This window comes from Balaenoptera physalus (assembly GCF_965194825.1).
Source record: "Balaenoptera physalus genome assembly, chromosome: 5".
NCBI classification, from domain to species: domain Eukaryota; kingdom Metazoa; phylum Chordata; class Mammalia; order Artiodactyla; family Balaenopteridae; genus Balaenoptera; species Balaenoptera physalus.
Window position 1 is genome coordinate 36,657,482 of NC_138884.1, and position 26,583 is coordinate 36,684,064.

At 38.5% G+C, this 26,583-nt stretch overlaps 1 protein-coding gene, 2 long non-coding RNA genes and 1 pseudogene across 24 annotated transcripts in view; 2 read left to right on the plus strand and 2 right to left on the minus strand.

The window, feature by feature from the left end:
* SH3D19 (SH3 domain containing 19) overlaps window positions 1-26,583 on the minus strand; it is a 191,167-nt gene that overhangs the window by 80,156 nt on the left and 84,428 nt on the right. The window lies entirely within an intron of this gene.
* LOC309661604 (glycine cleavage system H protein, mitochondrial pseudogene) lies at window positions 512-8,419 on the minus strand (annotated as a pseudogene). The gene has a single exon. The product of its transcript is annotated as a glycine cleavage system H protein, mitochondrial pseudogene (transcript).
* LOC309661654 overlaps window positions 11,283-26,583 on the plus strand; it is a 101,576-nt gene continuing 86,275 nt past the window's right edge. The window contains exon 1 of the long non-coding RNA XR_014264142.1: window positions 11,283-11,441. This is a non-coding gene — a long non-coding RNA (uncharacterized lncRNA). The remainder of the gene's footprint in view (window positions 11,442-26,583) is intronic.
* On the plus strand, window positions 13,002-18,063 carry LOC309661633. The gene is made up of 2 exons (XR_014264121.1): window positions 13,002-14,233; window positions 14,624-18,063. It is a non-coding gene; the product is annotated as an uncharacterized lncRNA (long non-coding RNA).

Genomic DNA, 26,583 nt, shown 5'->3' on the forward strand with positions numbered 1-26,583 from the left:
TTAATAGTATACAGGGGTAGGCACAAGGTGCTATGAATGCAGAGAAGGTATATATCACTCAATCTTGGGGTCTGAGGAGAGGCTTCTAACATGTGACATGTGTCTTGACTGAGACCTGAAGAATGTGTAGGAGGAAAGGTTCTAAAGAGAGAGCGTCAGGTAGCAAACCATCAGGAGTAAAGAGACAGTTGAGCATGGTTTGAGCTCCACATATGAAGAAGCCATAGTCAAAGATAAGAAGGGAATGGAACCCAAATGCCATGCCAAAGGATGTGGGAACATGCTACAGTGGGTAGTGTTGATGCCAGGCGTGACTGGCTAGGTTAAACACTAAGAATCCATGGGTCAGGGATATGACAGCAAAGTGTTTCAAAAGCAAGTAGGAATTTGTCTGGAACATCTCCCTAGAACAAGCACTGTTGACTGTAGCTGGTCTGTATGCACCAGCCATGATGTTTATGGCATGCCTGACATTTTTAAAGGGTTTATGAATAAACCCTGGAGTCTGGCATTACATGTCTTTTTTTTTTTTTTAACATCTTTATTGGAGTATAATTGCTTTACAATGGTGTGTTAGTTTCTGCTGTATAACAAAGTGAATCAGTTATACATATACATATATCCCCATATCTCCACCCTCTTGCGTCTCCCTCTCACCCTCCCTATCCCACTATATGTCCTGAATTGTGGGGAGATCCATATTTTTAGGAACTAAATATATGAATGATAGGGTTGACACACTAACGTTTTAAAAAATAAGTGATGAGTAGATGTAGGAAAAAGAAGGTAAAAGTGAGCAAGAAGAGGTTTCTGGAAGTTCCAGAAAGGCACTGGAGAAGTCTAGGGTGTCTTATTCAAAAATGCATTTATTTACGTATGGAGTTCTCACTATGTACCTGACATTTTGCCACAAACTGGGGACACCAATATTGGTAATAAATAACCTCTTCCCTCAAGAAGTATGCAGTCTTGGGCTTCCCTGGTGGCGCAGTGGCTGAGAGCCTGCCTGCCAATGCAGGGGACACGGGTTCGAGCCCTGGTCTGGGAAGATCCCGCATGCCACAGAGCAACTGGGCCCGTGAGCCACAACTACTGAGCCTGCGCGTCTGGAGCTTGTGCTCCGCAGCAAGAGAGGTCGCGACAGTGAGAGCCCCGCGCACCGGATGAAGAGTGGCCCCTGCTCGCCACAACTGGAGAAAGCCCTCGTACAGAAACGAAGACCCAACACAACCAAATATAAATAAATAAATAAATAAACTTCTTTATTAAAAAAAAAAAGAAGTATGCAATCTTATTGACAAGATCAACAAATAAAAGATATAAACAGGATATGAAAAAAATGTTATACAAGGTATTACGGGAGCTCAAAAGAGGAGTGTCTAAGTTTAGCCCTGGGAGAGGAGAGGAAAAGACAGAGCTGATGCTTGAATAGAACTAGTGCAGGTTTTCTCACCTTTGGTACTATCGACATTTGTTAAGGGGGTAGGGGCGGGGGGCTGTCCTGTGTATTATAGGAGGATTAGCAGCATCCCTGGCCTATACGTACCAGATGCCCAAAGCGCACTCCCCCTACCCCTCTGCAGTTTTGACAACCCAAAATGTCTCTAGACATTGCCAAATGTCACATGGAGGAAAACTGCCCTCAGTTGGACCACTAAGCCAATGGCAACAAAACAGAGTAACAGTGTTTATACGGATGGGAAGGATGTTGGCTTTACCATTTCCGGCTGCCAAGTTGATGGTGGCAGCAGTGGGAATAAATGGGGCAGGGGTAGAGGCTCAATGCGAGGGAATAGGACAAAGGCAGTGATGAGAAGAGAAGAAGTAAAAGAAATTTCTAGCACCAAGAACAGTTTTAGAAAAGCGGCACTATGGCTGTATCAGGGGAAAAAATTAGTCTTTCTAAGACGGAACACAAGAAGTCAGTCATTCTATGAAAATAACCTTTTTAAGTCAGGTGTTTATAAACCGAGGATTATGTGCACGGCTTTTTTTATGATACTAATTTCAGGACTACAGTAAACCTTGACTTGCTGCACTGCAGAAAAAAAAATCATTACATATACAGTACTTTTATAAACAAAGCCTTGGGCCAACCTTGATTTGCTTCTCAAAACAGAAAGCACTAGTGTTACAGAATAACAAAAATACTTGTGCTTTCATCTTTTGTGTGCATCAATCAAAATTTATCACCCTATGTTGCCTGCTAGATTAAGACAATATCATGTAATGGGAGAAGAAAGTATGAGTTAGTAAATAATATTTTGCCACTGAGACAAATATAAAGCTATGATGTCATTTTAAAAGTGTCTAAGTTAATATCATCATCATAATATGTAGAGCCAGATCTGATACACTGTGGGGAATGGAAAAAAAATAAGATTAAGTGTAGTTATCTGAAACTAATGAAAACAAATTATGTTTTAGTTCTAAAACTCTGATTGGCTTCCATAAAGTTGGTATGGCAAGGGGAGTGAATTCCTTCTTCAGAATTAGAAAATAAAGGTTAGTAAAGAAAAATAATTGAGATCCAATTAGAATGACTTTTGCTAAAGTTAAAAACTAAAACAAAACTATAAAATACTTCTATTGGGCTTCCCTGGTGGCGCAGTGGTTGAGAATCTGCCTGCCAATGCAGGGTACACGGGTTCGAGCCCTGGTCTGGGAAGATCCCACATGCCACGGAGCAACTAAGCCCGTGAGCCACAACTACTGAGCCTGCGCGTCTGGAGCCTGTGCTCCGCAACAAGAGAGGCCGCCACAGTGAGAGGCCCACGCACCGCGATGAAGAGTGGCCCCCACTTGCCACAACTAGAGAAAGCCCTCGCACAGAAACGAAGACCCAACACAGCTATAAATAAATAAATAAATTAAAAAAAAAACTTCTATTAATACTCTGAAAGCTTTAGGCAAAAAGTTGTATGAGTTCTGAGTTCACTAACTTTTTCATCACATTGACAGCTCAAGTATAATCACTGAGATCTATAATACAACATCAAGTTACATCAGGTATTTTTCTACTTAATCTTTTTCAAAGACAAGAAAATCATATGTATAACCTTTATTTACATATTTGGTTTCTGGACAAAAAAGTTAATACATATTTAAATGAGTGTCATTAACACACTCTACCTGTTATAAAATTTGTAAAATGAGTTCTATTGACAGTGTGCCGGTGAGCATGAAGAATACAGAGGACAGGCAGAGAGAAAGCAAACAGGATGCATGATGTACCTCCAGAGTATCATGACTGTAGTGGGAAAAGGACAGATTCTGGAGCCGGCCAGAGACCTGCTTTCCTATTTGTTTGAGCTCAGCCAATTTACTTACTTGCTGGGATAGTTTCTTATTTGTAATATGTGGATACGAATGTCCATCTTTTGGCTTGTTATTAAAACTGAATGAAAAAATACTGCATAAAATATACAGCACAGTGCTTGGCATTTATTAGAGTCTCAAAAAATGTTAGTTCTCTTTCCCACCCTGTTTGCCAATACACAAGCTTCTGGAGTCCATAATTACATGTAGTTGAAATTTTTGGAGCTATTCTGCCCACGCCAGTTGAGTTGCCCTGTAGTTATCATAACCCTACCTTATAAATTCAAATAATTGACCATTCGCATTTCAGTTGCAATTATTATTCACAACTTAACAACCATTCTGAGATTCACAATGCATGCTTCTCATGTACCTAATCTCCTACGAAGCTGAAGCAACAACAAAGCCAAGAGAACAAAGCAGACCACCAGGCTTTTGTGAGCGCTGTATTTTCCCCATTGAGAACACAGATCTCTGTTCCTTTAGGTCATGCTTCCCATGACGTTTTTCACAAAACGGGCACGGTGATCAGTAGCTCTGCAGAGTTTCATATTTCTTTAGCTCTATTAAAAAACAAATCCCACAAAAGTGTTCAAAGGTCCTGCAAGAGGCTTTCAATTCTACTATTAATAACTAGAGTACATTTAAAATTAGAATATGTTGCCCTGTCCTTTCCAATGGTTTAAGTTGTTTTTTTCTTTTTTTTCCACACATGCATGTCTTGACTTCCTAATTAGCCTGCAAACTTCTCAAGGAAAGAGATGGTCTCCACTCGTTTTTATAGTGCAGCTCAGTGGGATCACGTGCTCACTGAACTAATGCAAACTCAATCCTACTCACAGACAGAAACACATGTAACTTGAATAGCACAGGTGATCCCACTTACAATCTACTTAATAAGCAAATCCCCAGAAATAATTTTGCTGCTGGCTTTGTTCTGTTGGTTTCAGTTCCCAGGTACATCTTGTATGCACATCTTGCCAAAAGTGTCTGGACCTGATGTTTAAAATAGGTATTTTTTCCTACGAAATGTCACCTTGATGGGCATCTGGTGCTCAAAGAACAGAACTCTCGCCTAACAGTAGATGGAAAACTGGCCAGGTTCACCTTATTAAGAGATGGCATCGACATGGCACCTAATTTGGCAACAAATACGGTACTTTAAGTGTCAATTAATGGAATTTCAGGAGTAATTTTATAAGTTAAGCCTCTGGGAATTCCCAACCAATAAGCAGCACAAACTTCACTGGTGTGCTGCTAAATTTCAAACCATGTCTCATACACAATAGCATACCGTGATATTAATCAGACGCCACTGTGGGTTACGTTCTGTGATGCAGAGCATGTACAAGTTATTCTGAGAGGAGGAAGAGGCATAATGTCAAGCGAGCACCTAAGAAAGGTGGCTTTTACGGCAACATGTGAGAATAGGGTCTTTATCTGGATCTTCAGATGTTAACACAAAAAGGGTGAAAACCGTGCGTCTGATGTATAATTGTGTTCAACAAACACCTATTGAATGAACCAAGGAAATAATAATCAGAATAAATCTCTTCTGGGTTTATATCTTTCCTTTATAGTCAACCTAAAGCGATCTACAGGACGAGTTTACATAGAAAACCTAGAAAGAGAAAAAGGGCTAAAATTTACCCCTCCCCTTGCTGGATATATAGCAATATAGGAGGATTAAATTTTATGATTAAAAGTCATTTGCATGAAAAGGATCACACGGTCCTAAAGGGGTGTCCATTATATATATGCCAGGACAGAGTGAGGGATAATAAAACGTCAAAAAAATAGATGGCAGTTTCAAGTTTGAAGCACCCGAAACATCCAGAGCCTGATTTTTCAGACTTTTGTCTTATTAGCTGATGATGTCTGTATTTTTGACCAAAAGACAGGCATGTACCCAGTTATGAAGAGAAATTTTTAATTTTCAACCAAGAACTTTAATGCTTATTTTATTCCAGGTATTATGCTAGATACCAAAGACATAAGATCTACAATTAGGACATGGTCCCTGGCTGTAAGATGCTCATGGTCCAGCGAGAAGCCTGTGGGCAGGAGCTCACAATTTGTGTGTAGTTCTGCTTTTCTTAAAATTAGGTCTTTCATATTCTTGGTACCTTGTATTAGAGGTGTTTTGTTGTATTATTTCCTCTGCTAGTCTATAAACTCCTTCTCAGGCAATGTACATATTGGAATGATGTTGCATATAAACCTTAAATTAAAAAAAATAAGTACGGCCAATTTAAAAAAATTAAGACAACTTTTAAAGTACTTTTGGCATGTTCAGATTCCATGCCATAAAATATTTTAGATCATAAGTAAAGAACAAGTCTCCTAAAGACAAATGACTCATGCAATTCCACCCTATTTAACAATGACTTTTAAATAATTTAAAGAGAAGTTCTTTTTAAAAAAGAAAAAAAAGAAAATCCACACCCTTCCCTAAAATCTGTCATCCTGCAGCAGAGCTTCTACTGGAAAAGGTTGCCACATCCCTTTGGACACTTCCTTATGGATGTTAGGGAAAACCTGGGATAAACTCCTGTGACAGACAGGAGACTGGCAGGGGACTCCACATGGCAAGAAAAATTAGGACACAGGAAGTTTGGTGGAAATCCAGAGTCACTTGGTCACACTACAGAAGGAACAATTAAAGGCAGATGTTTCCTACATCACAGACCATATACAGAGTCCTAATGCCTAGATAATAAGAAGCAAACACCAAGTGAAAACCCTCTGCTCAAGGATGAAAAAAATATTCAGGGAGAAGAGAAGGAGGAAGAGTTTCTCGTAACAGATTAATTTATCACCTACCTAGAAAAATCTGCTTTTTGGTATAAGTGTGTTTTTTATGACAGTTCTCATCAGAACATGTAATCTATTTTTCTATTCTCTTGGTCCTATTATGCAAAAGGATGGAAGAGGGTGGGATGCAGAAAGAGGTAATGACCCCACCCCTTCACTGCTACTGTAAACTCAGAGACGTAGCTGGTAACACTTTTTGATGTCAGTTATGGAGATGAGCTCTCTTCTAACATTTCTGGTTATAGCTTTTATTTATCTTTTTCCTTCCTTAGTACATGAACAAATCTAACACTTAAAAAATAACCTGAGATTAATTCTATTCCCTTGGGACACTGAAAAAAAATCAAAGGAATATATATGTAGATAAGGGAGAGTATCTGATTAATAGATTATTTGAATTTTAGGTCATATAAAGGATGCAGGAGGACAAGGTAGGAAGGATGGAAGGAGGAAAAGAGGAATTACACTCCACCCACAACTTGATAAATCTATCAGAGTAAAAGTGAGGGGATTAATTTTTAGTGGAGGTACAATTAGTATAGACCAATATTTTTGGCCTTCATTTTGACATCATTCCTAACTCACTTTGAATAATTCAGGATTGAAACCTAGAAGAGATAACTGCATAGCATAGATGCTTGGTGTCTCTTGATGACGTGGACAATCAAAATCAGTACCAAAACTCAGAAGTTCCAGAAGCAGCTGATATTTGGAGCTGGCCTAGCAACAAAATATGTTCCAAACAAAGGGGTGTGTGCAGGCATATGAATATTTGGGAAGATGCCTTAACCTCAGCATGTGGTAGTTTTCAAATGAGATCAAATTCATCTCAATTAACCACTGTAGTATCCTCTCGTAAAAAATGAAACCTTACTATTAATAATAGCATATGAAAAATCAGTGGGTTTAGTAGAAGGCAGCAGGGAAAGAAAAAAGGTGAGAAACATGATTTCGTGTTTCTCCATTATTTATTTATTTAAAAATTTTTGGCTGCGTTGGGTCTTTGTTGCTACGCGCAGTCTTTCTCTAGTTGCAGTGAACGGGGGCTACTCTTCATCGTGGTGCGTCGGCTTCTCATTGCAGCGGCTTCTCTCGTTGCGGAGTATGGGCTCTAGGTGCGTGGGCTTCAGTAGTTGTGGCCCTCGGGCTCAGTAGCTGTGGCTTGCAGGCCCTAGAGTGTAGGCTCAGTAGCTGTGGCGAATGGGCTTAGTTGCTCCACAGCATGTGGGATCTTCCCAGACCAGAGCTCGAACCCGTGTCCCCTGCATTGGCAGGAGGATTCTTAACCACTGTGCCCCCAGGGAAGTCCCCTCTCCATTCTTTATGGGATGAAAATAAAACTGCCACAAGGCAGTTTTGCTATTTTTCATTGCAAAAACAAACATATATTTTAAGCATCTGAAACTGATCAAAATATCAGTTAAGTGATGCTTCCAATAAGATAGAAAATTAGGTCAGTTTGAAACCCTGACTTTAAAACTTTACAAAGATATTACTTCTAAAATGTTGGCTCCATTTTTTATTTGAAATAGTGAGGCAGATATTTTTTAAAAGCTAGATTTAAATGTTATTAATAAAAATGCATAAATTATTTGGTTATAAGGCACTACAAGATTTTTCTAGACCAATAATTTTTTTAAAATCTCTGTTAAAAGTGAATGCCGTAGCCACCCATTTCTCAGCTTTGTAATTTCTTTTTTTTGTTTTGTTTTGTTTCAAACTAGTTTATTTAGGGGTTCCATTTTCACTCCTCAATAGATTTTATGTATTTCTCATATGCTTCTTCACTCATTAGTTCATCTAGTTCTGAAGGGTTACTGAGTGTCATCTTGATCAGCCAACCATCTTCATAACAAGATTTGTTGACAACTCCTGGATTTTCTGCTAGAGCTTCATTAATTTCAGTTACTTCTCCTGATAGAGGAGAATAGAGTTCACTAGTAGCTTTCACACTTTCCAAAGCACCAAATTCCTCTTGTTTGTTCAATTTTGTCCCAACTTCAGGCAGACTACAGTAAACAACATCTCCCAAAGCTTCCTGTGCAAAATTGCTGATTCCCACTGTTCCAACACCGTTTTCTGTTGTTACCCATTCATGTTTGTCTGTGAATTTACGACCCGACAGCAGAGCGGGTCCGGTGCGCAGCGCCCGGATGGCGCCCGCGCTCAGTCCCCAGGGCCGCGGCGGGCAGGGCGCGTTGGGCGCAGAGATGGCGCGCAGGCTGCAGACCGCGGCCCGAACGCTCCGCGCCACTTGCAGCGCCATGGCCATGTTCGCAGGGGTAAAGAGGGTCTCCGCGCAGCATCTAGAGCACCCCCGGCCGGCGGGGTGGGGGCGGCCCCGGGCCGGAGCGAGCCGGCAGCTTTGTAATTTCTTGATCAAAGGTTTTAGGTTGGCTAAGTCTTTCCTTTTACCCTTTTATAGTTTCCTACAGCATTACATTTCTATCTTTTCACCAAATCTCAGTGATGTCTAAGCCAGAATAAAATAGGCTTAATCAATGGTGGAGGAAATAATAATGAAGCAATAAACATACAAAACAGAAAAATCTGATCAATGTAATTTCATATGTTGAAGGCCTAAAAAGGCTTTTGTTTTGCTAATAAAAACAAATACATTAAAAAAATCCTTTAACCAAGTACTTCAAAAGCTGGCAGTTCTTAGAGTTTCTGTTAAAGCTTAAAACTTTGACTAAGAATTGTAAAAGAGAACACGGAGATAGCTGAGCTCATTCTAACAACAAACATGCAGACTTGTTCTCCTCTGGGAACTGGAACAGAACTTCAGCAGCGAGCGGGCAGGCATGAAAACGTTTACTGCGATATTCAACAGCTTCTCCATTACAATAAGGAGTGCAAGCAGTGCACCTACCAGCTAATATCTAGTTTTCGCAAAACCACTGGAAATCTTTTTCATTGTAAAACAAGAACATATTTGGCAGTCAAAAGACTTTAAAGGCATTTGAAATGATGACTACTAAGAGTTACATGAAATTACCTAACAGGTATAGTAAATCACTAGATTAGGGAGCCCACAGAAAAACAGGTTTTAGGATACACATTAGATATTTGAAGATAACTTCATTTAAGGGTATGACTGTTGATGAAGACTGCAGACACCGAGTACAACTGCCCCCAAACTAGCAGTTCTATTTCTTTTTAAGATTTTTTTTATGTCGACCATTTTTTAAAGCCTTTATTGAATTTGTTACAATATTGCTTCTGTTTTATGTTTTGGTTTTTTGGCCGCGAGGCAATGTGGAATCTTAGCTCCCCGACCAGGGATCGAACCCGCACCCCCTGCACTGGAAGGTGAAGTCTTAACCACTGGACCACCAGGGAAGTCCCAGCAGTTCTATCTTTACAGGACATTTTGAAAGATTCAAAGAGAGTAAATCTGCCTGCTATAAGCATTAGAAAGCAGCAGAAAGGAGGGAAGCAAGAAAATGCCGAAGAGAACACAGGAGAGAATGGCAGGGATGGGGTGCAGCTATACACTAATGTGGATGAGCCAAGGCTCTCAGGACTCTGCCTGAGGAATGAGCAGCCCACACCAGTGCCACACTGTGATATAACCGGCCTGCTACTCAGGAGATTTCTGGGGTCCCCTCCCCATTCATTCTTTCCTCTTCCCTCCCACACTGGAGAGGAGAGGCGTTGTATTCAGCCATTCTCACCCAGTCTGCCTTGTGACCGGCTATACCACAGTGAAATGGCCTAAAGTACAGTCTGTGGCAAAGCAACAGAGTGTGACCAGTGCAGAATTTACTTCTATAAGGTAGATAAACAGATCCCCAAACTGAATATTCAGTGTGATCCCAATCTTATTTTTTAAATCTTACCTAAAAAAACCATATATATATATATCTCCACATTATATATACACATATATAATTTATATATTTATATTTTATATTTACACAAGAAAAGTGAGAACACATCTACCCAGCAGTGTGCTGGAGACAGCTCATACTGGCTCATGAAAGCTGACAATTAAACTTTCAGAAATTCTACAGGCCAGTTTTTTAAACATAGCCATTATTAAAAATTATATAAACTTATTTAAATTATATAAACTTACAATTAAATAAATCACATAAAAAAGGTAATAAATACTCAAAACTTACCATCTCCTAATTATTTTACTGCATTTCACTATCATCTATGCTCTTGAGATGATGTATGCCTATCATTTCTGAATGGTGGAAATACTATAATAATGATGTGCTACTGTGCGACTTTTTCCAATTCATCATCAGTGGTGTCATGCTGGCCAAGGTGGGAGTATTTACACCGCAACAATTGGCAAACCAGGGTTGAATTTATCATTTTACTGATTGTCTGGACTTAAGAAAGTGATGGAGAAAATGTTAATAATGCAGATTCAAAATAAAAGTATGCTGTGTTTGTAGCTGTTCCATGAGGAATATCCCCCAAAATTGAGGAAACAGTCTTCCAATATTTGAAAACTATTATCTGAATCAGCAAAGAATTTGCTCAGGTCACTGACAAAATGGGTGGAAATTCTGACCTATGTTTTGGTTGTTTCACTGTCATCTTACTTATATAAACAAAAGTATCAACCAACATTCATACTGCAATTACACTTAGCTGGTTGTTGAACGTTTATCAGGACACCACTGCATATGATTTGTTATCTACCTGTATCTCTGTATTTTCCAAGTTTTATGTAATGAACATTATTACTTTTGTAATTTGTAAGTTATTTTAAAAAAAGATTTGTTATGGCAAAAAGTAAAAAAAGTGACCGGTTTATATCAAAGTCATGACTTTATGATAATTAAAATTACATTCAAACCATCAGATAATGAATCACTTTATGGAAGTAGCAGGCTAGGTCCAACCTAAATGCCATTATGGGGTGAAAATCCCCCAGTAACCTAGTATGGATAGCAGCAATGTATACAACTTCAAAACAGTTTACAAGAAGAAAATGATGTATATATTTTACAAACCCTATTGCTCCAGCATGAAAATTTAAAAGAGGGAGTTAACAATCAAATTAAATGAACATGAACACCTAGAGTTTAAAAATCATTAGTGTAACTATTACTTCCTTAGTGTGTTCTACATTCCAGAGATTCTCCTAGGTGCTGGGGACAAGAATAAAAATGGTGAGCCCCGGGGGCTTCCCTGGTGGCGCAGTGGTTGAGAATCTGTCTGCCAATGCAGGGGACTCGGGTTTGAGCCCTGGTCTGGGAAGATCCCACATGCCACGGAGCAACTAAGCCCGTGCGCCACAACTACTGAGCCTGCGCGTCTGGAGCCTGTGCTCCGCAACAAGAGAGGTCGCGATAGTGAGAGGCCCGCGCACCGCGATGAAGAGTGGCCCCCGCTTGCCGCAACTGGAGAAAGCCCTCGCACAGAAAAGAAGACCCAACACAGCCAAAAATAAATATAAATAAATTAAAAAAAAAAAAAAAAAAGTGCAAAAAAAAAAAAAAAATGGTGAGCCCCGCATTCAAAGAGCTTATAGTTTAGTGGAAAAGACAGAAAAGTAAACAGGTGAGCTCTTTTTCTTTTTTTTAATCAGGCAATTTTAATCCACATTAGGAAGTGTGGGACAACCTAAGGATATCTCCAGATATCCTTTAAAAAATAATATTGCAAATATAAAACAAATCAGGAACGTCAATTCAAATGAAATGCAATTGAAAGAGATGGTAAAGTATAATCAAATTTTAAAAAATAATAAAATGGGTTCTGAGTGGCAAGACGGTGCAGATAGGAAGAGTCACATCTACCTCCTTGCATCAGCCAAAGCCAGAGCCGCTCCTCAAGCTCCCAGCTAGTCCAGGGCTGGCGTTTCTCGAACGGGCTTAGCACAACAATCCAGTCCTAACTCAAACTTCTAGAGGGGCCAGGGTCATCCTGCTCACCTGCCACCAATGCCTATGTCACCTTAAGAATGCCTATAAGATACGTCAATTGTTTCCTGGGCCATGGCCCCTCCTGTTACAAGCATTCCTGACAACAGGAATCAACTGAAATGAATGTGTGGATGGACAGATGGATGGACAGGTAGGTGGGTGGACAGACAGGCAGATGGACGGGTAGACAGACTTGTTTTTTCTTAATGACGTTACTTTTAAAAAAGAAGATACATTATTTAGTAACTCCCACCACCTACACGTCCCACCTATCTAGGTAGCAAATATCATTCCTGTTTTAATGGAGCTGCGAAAAGAGGAAAGCCCCCCGCACACCTGAAGGTGGTGTGATAATATTACACATTTTGCTTCTAGACAAACACTCTGTTAAAACTGGGGCCACAGTTTTCCTAGGAGAGACGTACCACTGTTTCAGTCTGAGTTGAACCCAGTCCAACGATACTTAGGGTTCTTCCTGGAATTTCAAGAAAAGAAGAAAGAAGGAGATGGAGACAAAAGAGGAAAGAAACATAACTACCGATGGTGGGGTTAGAATCTAAGACATGTTTCCAAGCTCCCCTCCTAATCCCACCTCATTCCCACAAGCCACAACCCTGACGGCAAGGGTCTAAGAAAGACGGGGTGGGACTCCCGGGACCGAACAGCAAAGGTCCCCTCTTCGTTCCACAAGCACCTCTACCAGAAAGTTCGCTGATGTGGGACTATGCTTGGTGGTGGGGCAGTGGGGCCTCTGGAGGATTTCAGCAGCCGGAGAAAACAGCAGTGTGTGGAGATAACCGACACAAGTACAAATCAGAAAGCGTTTTCTACATCATTTATTTACTTTTGCAAGTAGCCTCAAAATGGAGTACACGTCTTGAGATCCTCAGATTTCTAGTTGTTTCTAGTTCACTTTAAAGTATCTCTTCTCAAGTTGGGAAACACTAACTGATCATCTGTCATGTACCAAACCTGGAGATACAAAGATGAACAACTGCCTTCATGTGGGGAGTGAGACTTATAAACATATAATGATGAACTATCATGCAGGGTGATCTGTGCTCTAGACAGAACTATGCCGAAGTAATTAGGAAGCAGTCTTTAGTTGGTCAGTTTGTTTGTTTCTTTTTGTCCCTGGATATCAAAATGTTTCAGATAATGACCTTAGGCCTCATTTTTAAATTTTAACATAAAGACTGTACTCATATTCCCTTTTACATCTAACATTTCCTTAGAAATGTGTGTTTTCAAACTAGGACTTCGTATAAGAATAGTGACCTTTCTCTTATTGAAGTGATTCAGCCTTGACCATTTTATCTTAGATTATCTGGTAAAGTAGAATAAAAACTGTTCACTATGCTAATACTGAATTGCTGTAACTTATTTTGTCACAGTAATTTTATATGTATTTTGGGGTAGGGGGAAGACCTTTTTAAAAAATAAATTTAAAAATTTTGTAAATAGTTTTAGATTTACAGAAAAGTTGTGAAGATTACTAGTTTCCGTATACCCCACACCCAGTTCCCTCTGTTGCTCACATCTTACATTAATGTTACATTTATCACCACTGTTTTTTTAAACACTCTGATTGGGACTTCCCTGGTGGTGCAGTGGTTAAGAATCCACCTGCCAATGCAGGGGACATGGGTTTGAGCCCTAATCCGGGAACCTCCCACATGCTGCATAGCAACTAAGCCTGTGCGCCACAACTACCGAGCCCACGTGCCACAACTACTGAAGCCCGTGCGTCTAGAGCCCGTGGTCTGCAACAAGAGAAGCCACCGCAATGAGAAGCCCATGTGCCGCAACAAAGAGTAGCCCCTGCTCGCTGCAACTAGAGAAAGCCTGCACGCAGCAACAAAGACCCATCACAGCCAAAAATAAAATAACTTTTTAAAAAAATTTTAAAAAAAATGAAAAAAAACCCCACTCTGATTATGCAAACTCTGCTCTTCCATGTTTTATTTGTAAGAGATTATAGGAGGCACTAGAAAAGATCCCCTACAGGAATTGTAGCGTTGTCAAAACCCAAATATTTTTTCTCAAGGTGAGGTCATGTTCAAAATGAGGAGTGAGGTCAAGAAGGCCCAGTCATGGGGCTCGCCACTTTGACTAACACCACTAGAAAGAACATCTGGAGTGCTGTTTTACAGAGAAGAGAAGTACTAGTAAAAGGAAGACAGAAAGACTGCTAACCTTAAGAGTGTAAGGTAGGGCTTCCCTGGTGGCGCAGTGGTTGAGAATCTGCCTGCTAATGCAGGGGACACGGGTTCGAGCCCTGGTCTGGGAAGATCCCACATGCCGCAGAGCAGCTGGGCCCGTGAGCCACAATTACTGAGCGTGCGCGTCTGGAGCCTGTGCTCCACAACAAGAGAGGCCGCGATAGTGAGAGGCCCACGCACCGCGATGAAGAGTGGCCCCCGCTTGCCGCAACTAGAGAAAGCCCTCGCACAGAAACGAAGACCCAACACAGCCATAAATAAATTAATTAAAAAAATAAAAATAAAAAAAATAAAAAAATAAAAATAAAAAAGGCTCTCAGAGAAACAGGCATTGGCGGCGCAGCCTCGGAGCCCTCTAAAAAAAAAAAAGAGTGTAAGGTAAAACAGGGAGGGGCAAAATTTCTGTAGATTATTTTTTAGGGTTCCAATTCCCCAGATTTAGTATAAAACTACTTCAATGCCCTATAAATGCTTATCACACACAATAACTATTTGTTGAATATAAGTGAATCCCACTTTCAAATATATCATCATACAGAAACCCCAATACATTTGTTTGATATCAAATTTGCATTCATCAATGTTTCATGAAGATTTTTTTTTTTAAGTCACGATCCTTTCCCAACATGAGGCCTACCCTAAATGCAAGTTGTGGTTTTGCCTCAGGCTTAAGCAGAACAAACCTATGGGAGATCTGAAGGCTATATTCTCAACAATGACTATTATAAAATAATACCAAGATCAAGTCTCTACTCTCTGCAAGTAAGGGCCAAACAGAAGAGGGGAGAGGTGACTCACCCTTGTACATAAAGCATCTGATAGCATTAATGCTATAAGTGAATTCCTGGAGACACAGGGCATGTAGGGCTCAGGACCAAGGATCCTGATAGTTGTCAGACACAGAGAGTGGACCGTGAGAAGAGTTCAGAGGTCCGAGGTCCAGTTACAGCCATGCCACTACTCTGAGCATAACTGTAATGTCAGTTTCCTCATCTATCATATATTTTGAATGGATGATCTCTATTCTACCTGCTACTCTAAATATTTTTTCCATATGAAACTTTAAAAACTCCAAGATCCCAATTTAAATTCCACTTAATAAGAATCAATTACTTAATCCACCTGGAATGAAGGACATTGGAGTTGATAACATCCATTCCAATGGTAATAATAGCCAACCTTACTGAGCACTGCTCTAATGCCTTACATCTTTTAACTCACTTAATCCCCACATCCACCCTTAGAAGAATGTACTATTGTTATCCCAATTTTACAGATAAGAAAAGAGTTTATGTAATTTAAACATTCAAGGTCTCACAGCTTACAAATGATGAAGCCAGGATTTAAACTTTGATGGTCTGATTCCAGAGCCCGAGTTCTTAGCTACTGTTCATCACTGCCTCACCTACAGCCGAACATTGAGAGGAAATCACCAAAAAAACACTTAAATAAGTAAGAATTGTGAATCAATTACCAAGGAACCTTGAGAACTTGTCTTCTTTCACTGACTCTCCATAGGTGGAAGGTTTAAAATCAGAGGAAGGGGGAAGGTGTCTTGAAGAGAATTAGAAAATGATTTAAGACCTTTCATCACTTCTGGGATTTATTCACAATATATAAAATGTCAAGGAGTATATGCAAATAAATGTTTGAAAATTCATGGGTCTGGCTGTATTTTGTATTTTAGGAAATCCCATATTAAAGAGGGGTGTTAGCCTCAGGAGCAGCGGATTAAATCTCCACAATCAACTTGATGTACCCTGCATCTGTGGAATACCTGAATAGACAATGAATCACCCCAAATGGAGGAGGTGGACTTTGGGAGCAACGATATATATATATTTTTCCCTTTTTCTCTTTTTGTGAGTGTGTATGTGTATGCTTCTGTGTGTGGTTTTGTCTGTATAGCTTTGCTTTTACCATCTGTCCTACGGTTTTGTCTGTCCTTTTTTTTTAACTATAGTTTTTAGCACTTGTTATCATTGGTGGATTTGTTGTTTTCTGATTTGGTTGCTCCCTCCTTTCTTTCTTTCTTTTTTTCTTTATTTTTTTATTGCTTAAAAAAATTTTTTTTATAATTATTTTTTATTTTAATAACTTTATTTTATTTTATTTTATCTTCTTCTTTCTCTCTTTCTCTTTTTCCTCCCTTTTATTCTGAGCCATGTGGATGACAGGCTCTTGGTGCTCCAGCCAGGTGTCAGGGCTGTGCCTCTGAGGTGGGAGAACCAAGGTCAGGACACTGGTCCACAAGAGACCTCCCAGCTCCACGTAATATCAAATGGCAAATATCTCCCAGAGATCTCCATCTCAATGCCAAGACCCAGATCCACTCAACGACCAGCAAGCTACCGTGCTGGACACCCTATGCCAAACAAGTAGCAAGACAAGAACACAACCCTATCGATTAGCTGAGAGGCTGCCTAAAATCATAATAAGGCTACAGACACCCCAAAACACACCACCAGACATGGACCTGCTCACCAGAAAGACAAGATCCAGCCTCATCCACCAGAACACAGGCACTAGCCCCCTCCACCAGGAAGCCTACACAACCCACTGAACCAACCTTAGCCACTGGGGAAAGACACCAAAACAACAGGAACTATGAACCTGCAGCCTGTGAAAAGGAGACCCCAAGCACAGTAAGCTAAGCAAAATGAGAAGACAGAGAAAAACACAGCAGATGAAGGAGCAAGGCAAAAACCCACCAGACCTAACAAATGAAGAGGAAATAGGCAGTCTACCTGAAAAAGAATTCAGAATAATGATAGTAAAGATGATCCAAAATCTTGGAAATAGAATGGAGAAAATACAAGAAACATTTAACAAGGACCTAGAAGAACTAAAGAGCAAACAAACAGTGATGAACAACACAATAAATGAAATTAAAAATTCTCTAGAAGGGATCAGTAGCAGAATAACTGAGGCAGAAGAACGGATAAGTGACCTGGAGGATAAAATAGTGGAAATAACTACTGCAGAGCAGAATAAAGAAAAAAGAATGAAAAGAACTGAGGACAGTCTCAGAGACCTCTGGGACAACATTAAATGCACCAACATTCGAATTATAGGGGTCCCAGAAGAAGAAGAGAAAAAGAAAGGGACTGAGAAAATATTTGAAGAGATTGTAGTGGAAAACTTCCCTAATATGAGAAAGGAAATAGTTAATCAAGTCCAGGAAGCACAGAGAGTCCCATACAGGATAAATCCAAGGAGAAACACGCCAAGACACATATTAATCAAACTATCAAAAATTAAATACAAAGAAAACATATTAAAAGCACCAAGGAAAAACAACAAATAACATACAAGGGAATCCCCATAAGGTTAAGAGCTGATCTTTCAGCAGAAACTCTGCAAGCCAGAAGGGAGTGGCAGGACATATTTAAAGTGATAAAGGAGAAAAACCTACAATCAAGATTACTCTACCCAGCAAGGATCTCATTCAGATTTGATGGCAAAATTAAAACCTTTACAGACAAGCAAAAGCTAAAAGAATTGAGCACCACCAAACCAGCTTTACAGCAAATGGTAAAGGAAATTCTCTAGGCAGGAAACACAAGAGAAGAGAAAGACCTACAATAACAAACCCAAAACAATTAAGAAAATGGTAATAGGAACATACATATCAATAATTACCTTAAATGTAAATGGATTAAATGCTCTACAAAAGACAAAGACTGGCTGAATGGATACAAAAACAAGACCCGTATATATGCTGTCTACAAGAGACCCACCTCAGACCTAGAGACACATACAGACTGAAAGTGAGGGGATGGAAAAAGATATTCCATGCAAATGGAAATCAAAAGAAAGCTGGAGTCGCAATTCTCATATCAGACAAAATAGACTTTAAAACAAAGACTATTACGAGAGACAAAGAAGGACACTATATAATGATCAAGGGATCAATCTGAGAAGAAGATATAACAATTGGAAATATTTATGCACCCAACATAGGAACACCTCAATACATAAGGCAAATGTTAACAGCCATAAAAGGGGAAATCGACAGTAACACAATCATAGTAGGGGACTTTAACACCCCACTTTCACCAATGGACAGATCATCCAAAATGAAAATAAATAAGGAAACACAAGCTTTAAATGATACATTAAACAAGATGGACTTAATTGATAATTATAGGACATTCCATCCAAAAACAACAGAATACACATTCTTCTCAAGTGCTCATGGAACATTCTCCAGGATAGATCATATCTTGGGTCGCAAATCAAGCCTTGGTAAATTTAAAAAAATTGAAATCGTATCAAGTATCTTTTCCGACCACAACGCTATGAGACTAGATATCAATTACAGGAAAAAATCTGTAAAAAATACAAACACATGGAGGCTAAACAATACACTACTTAATAACCAAGAGATCACTGAAGAAATCAAAGAGGAAATCAAAAAATACCTAGAAACAAATGACAATGAAAACATGACGACCCAAAACCTATGGGATGCAACAAAAGCAGTTCTAAGAAGGAAGTTTATAGCAATACAATCCTACCTCAAGAAACAAGAAACATCTCAAATAAACAAACTAACCTTACACGAAAGCAATTAGAGAAAGAACAAAAAACCCAGAAAGTTAGCAGAAGGAAAGAAATCATAAAGATCAGATCAGAAATAAATGAAAAAGAAATGAAGGAAATGACAGCAAAGATCAATAAAACTAAAAGCTGGTTCCTTAAGAGGATAAACAAAATTGATAAACCATTAGCCAGACTCATCAAGAAAAAAAGGGAGAAGACTCAAATCAATAGAATTAGAAATGAAAAAGGAGAAGTAACAACTGACACTGCAGAAATACAAAGGATCATTAGAGATTACTACAAGCAACTATATGCCAATAAAATGGACAACTTGGAAGAAATGGACAAATTCTTAGAGAAGCACAACCTTCCAAGACTGAACCAGGAAGAAATAGAAAATATAAACAGACCAATCACAAGCACGGAAATTGAAACTGTGATTAAAAATCTTCCAACAAAGAAAAGCCCAGGACCAGAAGGATTCACAGGCGAATTCTATCAAACATTTAGAGAAGAGCTAACATCCATCCTTCTCAAACTCTTCCAAAATATAGCAGAGGAAAGAACACTCCCAAACTCATTCTATGAGGCCACCATCAACTACTAGAGATAACCAATGAATTTGGTAAAGTAGCAGGATACAAAATTAATGCACAGAAATCTTTTGCATTCCTATAGACTAATGATGAAAAATCTGAAAGTGAAGTTAAGAAAACACTCCCATTTACCATTGCAACAAAAAGAATAAAATATCTAGGAATAAACCTACCTAAGGAGACAAAAGACCTGTATGCAGAAAATTATAAGACACTGATGAAAGAAAGTAAAGATGATACAAATAGATGGGAGAGATATACCATGTTCCTGGATTGGAAGAATCAACATTGTGAAAATGACTATACTACCCAAAGCAATCTACAGAGTCACTGCAATCTCTACCAAACTACCAATGGCATTCTTCACAGAACTAGAACAGAAAATTTCACAGTTTGTATGGAAACACAAAAGACCCCGAATAGCCAAAGCCATCTTGAGAAAGAAAAACGGAGCTGGAGGAATCAGGCTCCCTGACTTCAGACTATACTACAAAGCTACAGTAATCAAGACAGTATGGTACTGGCACAAAAATAGAAATATAGATCAATGGAACAAGATAGAAAGCCCAGAGATAAACCCATGCACATATGGTAACCTTATCTTTGATAAAGGAGGCAAGAATATACAGTGGAGGAAAGACAGCCTCTTCAATAAGTGGTGCTGGGAAAACTGGACAGCTACATGTAAAAGAATGAAATTAGAACACTCCCTAACACCATACACAAAAATAAACTCAAAATGGATTAAAGATCTAAACGTAAGGCCAGACACTATCAAACTCTTAGAGGAAAACATAGGCAGAACACTCTATGACATAAATCACAGCAAGATCCTTTTTGACCCACCTCCTAGAGAAATGGAAATAAAAACACAAATAAACAAATGGGACCTAATGAAACTTAAAAGCTTTTGCACAGCAAAGGAAACCATAAACAAGATGAAAAGACAACCCGCAGAATGGGAGAAAGTATTTACAAATGAAGCAATTGACAAAGGATTACTCTCCAAAATTTACAAGCAGCTCATGCAGCTCAACATCAAAAAAATAAACAACCCAATCCAAAAATGGGCAGAAGACCTAAATAGACATTTCTACAAAGAAGATACACAGATTGCCAACAAACATATGAAAGAATGCTCAACATCATTAATCATTAGAGAAATGCAAATCAAAACTATAATGAGATATCATCTCACACTGGTCAGAATGGCCATCATCAAAAAATCTACAAACAATAAATGCTGGAGAGGGTGTGGAGAAAAGGGAACCCTCTTGCACTGTTGGTGGGAATGTAAATTGATACAACCACTATGGAGAACAGTATGGAGGTTCCTTAAGAAACTAAAAATAGAACTACCATACGACCCAGCAATCCCACTACTGGGCATATACCCTGAGAAAACCATAATTCAAAAAGAGTCATGTACCACAATGTTCATTGCAGCTCTATTTACAATAGCCAGGACATGGAAGCAACCTAAGTGTCCATCGACAGATGAATGGATAAAGAAGATGTGGCACATATACACAATGGAATATTACTCAGCCATAAAAAGAAACGAAATTGAGTTATTTGTAGTGAGGTGGATGGACCTAGAGTCTGTCATACAGAGTGAAGTAAGTCAGAAAGAGAAAAACAAATACCGTATGCTAACACATATATATGAAATCTAAAAAAAGAAAAAAAATGGTCACGAAGAACCTAGGGGCAAGACGGGAATAAAGACACAGACCTACTAGAGAATGGACTTGAGGACACGGAGAGGGGGAAGGGTAAGCTGGGATGAAGTGAGAGAGTGGCATGGACATATATACACTACCAAATGTAAAATAGCTAGTGGGAAGCAGCCGCATAGCACAGGGAGATCAGCTCGGTGCTTTGTGACCACCTAGAGGGGTGGGATAGGGAGGGTGGGAGGGAGGGAGACGCAAGAGGGAAGAAATATGGAGACATATGTATATGTATAAGTGATGCACTTTGTTATAAAGTAGAAACTAACACACCATTGTAAAGCAATTATACTCCAATAAAGATGTTTAAAAAAACTAAAAGAAAAGAAAAGAAAAGAAAAGAGGGGTGTTTTGTTTTGTTTTGTTTTTTGGTCTTTTTTTGAAGAAGACAAAACGGTAAATCCTTCTATTACTCACCAAGGCATAGATCTGCTGTCAGTGTTCATAAGACAAGCAATATATTTTCTTCTTCACACAGTATATTGTATGGCAGGGATTTGGTCAATATACTCATGGTACCCTAACCTCTGTGGAAATAAATCCTAGAATCAAGGCTATAGTCTGGGATAGTCCTAAAGCCAATGTAAGTATGTGATTTTCATTTCTAAATTACAGTATTGTTGATATTCCTTCTAATGATATTATATTAACTTGTAAGGTTAAAAGCAACTGAAACCCTTTAAACTTGAATTAAATAAAAGGAATTTTCATTATGAGTATACAAGGTTATCTCAGGAATTCCCACAAGCAGGAAGTACAGCTGAACTTCATGCAGCACTGGAAATAAGGTAGTTTCTTACACAAGCTCTCTTCTTCTGAGACCACACCATCCCTGCTTCTCTCTTTAAAACTCCTGCTAGAGCTGGACTCTGTCTGCTTGTTCTTCAGCATACCTGGGCAGCGTTAATCAATATATACGCCCCGACCAACCCCAAAGCTAAATAATTAAAAAAAAAAAAATTCCGAAGAGTGCAATTCAGTGTATAAGGACTTTTTCTGTTTAGAGCTTCTCTCTGGAATCTGTAACCAAAGAGAAACTATGGGGCAAGAGATGGTGATAAACTTTAAGGCCTGCTTGTCATTCCTTGATAACATCCCTGGCGTGTCTGCACAAGGCAGTGCAGCCAGGGACAATTTTATCTCTAGGAAACAGGTTTACAATTGATGGGATGTTTGTATTTTAGACACAATGTTACTCTGAAGCATTCGGACAATCTATACTTTCCTTCTATTCTTTTATTTTCTTAATTATCAAAGGGTACTGATTCTCAATTCTCCTTTCCAAAAGGAGAGAGAGTCACACACAAAGTCCTTCTTTGGCACGCCTGCCTTATTTTTGCTGCATTTATCAGTAGAAGTGTTGTGCAAGGGTGGGCAGGCTCACTCTGCATCTCCTGAGAGCTGCTCTACAACTGCAACGAGATGGAAAGTGACAAAAACTTGTCACGGGGCAGAACTGAATGCTCTGATTTGGTGTCCAGAGGAGCCCCTCATCAAAAAGGAAGTCCTCAACCCTGAAATTACATTTTTGGGAGCAGGCCTGATTTCTGGTTTCAAGAATGGTTTCATGACAGTATGGAGGTTCCTTAAAAACCTAAAAACAGAGCTACTGTATGATCCAGCAATTCCATTCCATATCTGGAAAAGATGAAAACTAATTCAAAAAGATACATGCACCCCAATGTTCATAGCAGCATTATTTACAATAGCCAAGATATGGAAGCAACCCAAGTGCCCATTAACAGGTGATTGGTTTAAGAAGATATGGTATATATACACAATGGAATGTTACTCAGCTATGAAAAGAACGAAATATTCCATTTGCAGCAACATGGATGGATCTTGAGAATATCGTACTAAATGAAATGAAGTCAGAGGGAAAGACAAGTATTATATGATATCACCTATATGTGGAATCTAGAAAATAATACAAATGAATCTATATACAAAATGGAAATAGACTTACAGACATAGAAAACAAACATGGTTATCAAAGGGGAAAGGGAGGAGAGGAGAGACAAACTAGGAGTATAGGATTAAAAGGTACACACCACCATACATAAAATAGATAAGCAACAAGTATTTGCTGTATAGCACAGGGAACTATATTCAACACCCTGTAATAGCCTATAATGGAAAACAATCTGAAATAAATACATATAAATACATATATAAAACTGAATCACTTTGCAGTATACCTGAAATTAACACAATATTGTAAATCAACTATACTTCAATTTAAAACAAAAGAAAAAAAGGAAGGGTTTTATGTATGAAACAAGACTGAATTTTGATCAACAGCAGTTTACTGTTAACGAGACAGCAGGTGACTGGGCTTCTGAATGACTGTTTAGGAATTCTGTCCGCACTAAGATGCTTCCAGGAATTAGTAGTTAGTACACTTTTATGGTTTATAGTCCTATTCAGTACACACATTGAAAAATGTGATCATGCTCTGCCAGTAAAGGAAAGCACTTAAATAAAAAATTAAAGTCCAGTTGTACAAGGATATTTATTAATCGGGGTAAAATCATAACTTAAGGGCAGATAGAGATCCACAAAGATGTATACAAAGTTCACTCGACTAAAGGCTGTTTAATATAGATTTTGTAGAACTGTGTAAATAACTGCTTCTAAATTATACTGCAGAAAAGTAAAGAACGAATATAAAATATAACCCAAGGGAAAGAGAGAAAAGAATTAGGATGAAAAGATTTAAGGGCCAGGACGTCCACGTGCTCCCTGGACTGCGGAGAAGTGCGGGCCGCACCTGCCAGTCTTGAGAAAAGCAGCAAACACAGGACCAGCTGCTGTTCCAAAGTTAACTGCCTGCTGATAGTTTAATTTGAAACAGCTTCAGAGAGGTTCCCTCCCGCCCCCCAACTAAGCACTAGGGCAGTGATAGGCCAGCTGATAAAACTTTTCAATTACCCAACTGATAAACCATATAAATGCTTCATTTTCATTCCCATCACACTAGGGGGGAATGCTAAAGTCACATTTCTTAAAACCACAATAAAAAGTATATATTCTCTGTAGAATGACATAAAATGTTAATAATCCTTTCTCATCTCCCACTGCAAAAGGATTTTTTCCCCCCAAAACCTGCATACACTTTTATTTTTCACCTTGTTTACAGCATTAGAGATGCTACAGCAAAAGTAATGGTTTTCTTATAGCTTAGAAAACATAATGCCAGAAAGTAATTACACACAAGCTATAGTTTATAGAGGCATGGGAATCAGAACATAAGGGTAGGGAAATGCTACAGAATGACAGTAGTTAAACTAAGCCCAGCAGAGCATGATATTTTAATAGACATATTTAGAAAGGAGAAAAGCAAAAACAAGTTAAATCTTTTGCTTTTAGCTAATCTATTTAAACCATAATGTGATAATGGTAAAGTGTCAAAATAAAATCCTAAACATCTTTATAAGACCAACGGTAGGGTACCAATGCAGAAAACCAAGACCCTTTCAAATTCTTAATGATAAAGTGGTTGCTATGAGTTTTAATATCATCAACTATTAACTGTGAGTGCGCCAAACTATGTGCTATAAATATTCTTCATGTTGAGTTCACGTACCTCCCTGTGTGGGTGACAGTTCAGGCCACATTATGGGGACGGTGGTTGCAACAGGCCCTACTGAACCTGCGCTGGGACCAAACCACCATGAAGCCATCTGAGATTTGGGGAGAAAATAGAAATGTAGGGTATATAAAATGTCAAACTTTAAGTGTGAATGAGAATAGGAGTTTGACAGAAACTTGAGTAAAAAATTTATCTTGTAAGAAGCAAGAGGTTTTCTCACACATGTACACAAATATATGAACATAAAGATGTTTACTGCAGCATCATTCCTGTTATGCTATCAATAAGCAATACAAATGCGACCAATAAAAGACTGGTTAAATAAATAATAACATAACTACAATAGAAAATTCTATGTAGCAGTTGAAAAAAACAATGAAGTGGAAAGTGGCATGATAAAACTTTCTAAAATACAAATGAAAAGGCAAGTTGGCATAAATATATATATATGAATATATATACACACATATATATACATATACACTACACACACACATATATATATATCCTCATTTATTCTAAATATTATTTGAATGTATACTATGTATGTGCATAGAAAGCAGACTAGGATAGACACTGAACCATCAGACTCCTTTAATAATAGTTGCTTGTGGAATAAAGACAGACACCACATATTTCTGTACTACTAAAAAATGTTTTCATGTGTTACTTGTTTAACTCTTGGGTAACAAAATGAGATAAAAATCCACAGAGCAATAAATAATGCTTCAGGTAGAGGGAACTACAGGAGTAGACTATGAGTAGAAATGAAATGGGAGCAGTGTTTGATCATGTTTTTTTCTGAACATTCTTGATTACTTCCTCCTTTTTGTTTTCCTCTTTCAGAAATAATCAAAGAAAATTTCACTCAATTTTACGCTCATGTCCTATAAAAACCATTTGCTGACCTCTGCTTTACATATATGGTATCATACTGTACCTATTTTTCTTCTACAACTTGCTTTTTTTTTTTTTAATTGAAGTAGAGTTGGTTTACAATGCTGTGGCAATCTCTGCTGTTCAGCAAAGTGACTCAGTAATACACATACACACATTCTTTTTTTAAAGTTCTTTTCCATTATGGTTTATCCGAGGAGATTGGATATAGTTCCCTACAACTTGCTTTTTATCATCCAAAATTCTGTTTCTGAGATTTATCTATGTTGTCACATGTAGCTGTAGTTCCCTCAGTCCGAAGAGTGCTACTCTCAACATTCCTATACATAGTTCCTTTGGCACAGGTGAAAGAATTTCTCTAGGGTATATAACACCTGCTGGGTTGTATGGTATGGGCATTTCTAGCTTTACCAGACATTGCTCAATTACTCTCTAAATATGACGTACCAAATTATTCTCAATCTCTGAGAACTGTTACTGTCAATCTTTGAGATATCTGCACCAACTCAATGGAAGTGAAATGGTACCTCATTATCCCATGGAACACATCTTCTTAGTAGTAGCAAGGAAAAGAATCTTTTCAAATATTAGTTGGCTCCTTAGGTTTCATCTTTTCTGAGCTCCCTGCCCCTATTTTACTGAGTTATTTGTCTTTTTCTTTCTGATGCATAGTTTTTTATTTATGTTGGACACTAACTGTTGTTGCCTATGTGCATTGCAGTCACGACTTGTCTTTTCACATGCTTTTGCTGTCTCGATGTACGTTAACTTTAAAGTTTTCACAGAGTCAAATTTATCAGTCTTTTTCTTTGTGGTCTGTACTTGTTTAAGAACTCATTCGTTACTCTAAAGTCATAAAGATATCCTTATGTATTTCTTCAAAATGTTTTACTTTTTTACTTTTGTGTCTTTAGATTCTACCCTACAGGATAAAATAAAGCAAATTCCATCTAGATTTTTAAATACGGGTAATCA